The 1742-nt window shown below is 42.2% G+C and overlaps 1 pseudogene; it reads left to right on the top strand.

Moving 5' to 3' along the window:
• The first annotated feature begins 1360 nt into the window (after positions 1-1360).
• On the top strand, positions 1361-1506 carry LOC111542608 (annotated as a pseudogene).
• The last annotated feature ends 236 nt before the right edge of the window (positions 1507-1742 follow it).

Genomic DNA, 1742 nt, shown 5'->3' with positions numbered 1-1742 from the left:
ACCATGCCTGGCCTTCAAGTCTGCTTTGAATGCACTGTTATCACATCCAGTGCTCACAACTGAATAACAACACCATAATAATCTGCATTTTGCAGATATTGAACAGTTATGTACCCTCAGTCACATTGCCAGAAGTGGGTAGAATTAGAATGAAAACTCAGGAGTTTGTTTCCACACCAGATACTCTTAACCATTTAATTAAAACTTGACAAAACTTAAATGGAGATATACATATATATTTTACTGCGCATTTCTTATTAAAACCACTTTATTATGTTCACAGAAAAAATATTCTCCCAACTGAAAACCTTTGGTAAGGTATAAGATCTCCCCAGTGAAGAAAACTTCCATCCGTTTTACTGTGTGTGTGTGTGTGTGTGTGTGTGTGTGTGTGTGTGTGTGTGTGCGCGCGACAGAGAGGTTTTTTTGAGTCTGTTGCTCTGTTGCCCAGGCTGGAGTGCAGTGACACAATCATAGCTCACTGCAACTGGAACTCCTGGGCTCAAGGGATCCTCCTGTCTCAGCTTCCCAAAATGCTGAGATTACAGGTGTGAGCCACCAGGCCTGGGCTAGTTGTGCTTTGTTTGTTTTTAAAAAAACTTAATTAGAATCTCAAGATGAGAAATTCGTAATGAAATAGTTCACCCTGAATGTATTCTTACCTCCCAAGCAGGAAGGATTCTCTTCCTCTTCAGAAGGCCTGCATCATTCTATCAGTATCACTTTTCTAGAATTTCCTTCTTGCAACACATTATTTCTGTAAATGTCTTTTTTCCTCTTCCAGGTAATAATAACTCTGGGGGCAGAAGTTCTGCATTCTATGTCTGTATACCTTTTATCCACTAGAAGCATATACTCCATACTCATTTTGTATGCTTAATAGTAATATCATGGCCAGGTGTGGTGGCTCATGCCTGTAATCCCGGCACTTTGTGAGGCCAAGAAGGGTGGATCACCTGAGGTCAGGAGTTTGAGACCAGCCTGGCCAACATGGCAAAACCCCATCTCTACTAAAAATACAAAAATTAGCCAGGCATGGTGGCGCATGCCTGTAATCCCAGTTACTCCAGAGGCTAAGGCAGGAGAACCTGGGAGGCCGAGGTTCCAGTGAGCCAAGATCATGCCATTGCACTCTAGCCTGGGCAACAAAGCGAGACTCTGTCTTGGAAAAAAAAAAAAAAAGGAGTATCATATATGACCTTTGCCACAATCTCTTTCTATGCACATACAAATACACTCCCTGCCTAACTCAATTCATTGTATTTTGGGGGTGGAATTGATGAATAACACAAGAAAAGGAAAAAAGAAAGAAATGTTTGGGAAGGAAATAACTAATACAGGAGGTCTATCATGGGTTGCACCCATTTGAGGAATAAAGGAATTAAAACTCCCAAAAGAGGACAAATATTAACAAATATGTATGAACAGATGGAGAAAACAAATCCTCATTTGCAACCTGGAACTAATTGTTTAGTATGATTTTTGATACATACAAGAAGGAGTACTAGGCTGGGTATGGTGGCTCACGCCACGCCCGTAATCCCAGCACTTCGGGGGGCCAAGTGGGAGGACTGCTTGAGACCAAGAATTCAAGAACAGCCTGAGTAACATAATGAGACCCTCATCTCTACAAAAAAGCAAAAATTAGCCAGCCATGGTGGCTCACACCTGTGATACCAGCTACTCAGAAGGCTGAGGTGGGAGGATCAACTGAGCCTAGGAGGTCAAGGCTGCAGTGAGCT

Source organism: Piliocolobus tephrosceles, chromosome 16 (genome assembly GCF_002776525.5).
Source record: "Piliocolobus tephrosceles isolate RC106 chromosome 16, ASM277652v3, whole genome shotgun sequence".
Lineage (NCBI taxonomy): Eukaryota > Metazoa > Chordata > Mammalia > Primates > Cercopithecidae > Piliocolobus > Piliocolobus tephrosceles.
This window is presented reverse-complemented; position numbering and strand designations above follow the sequence as displayed.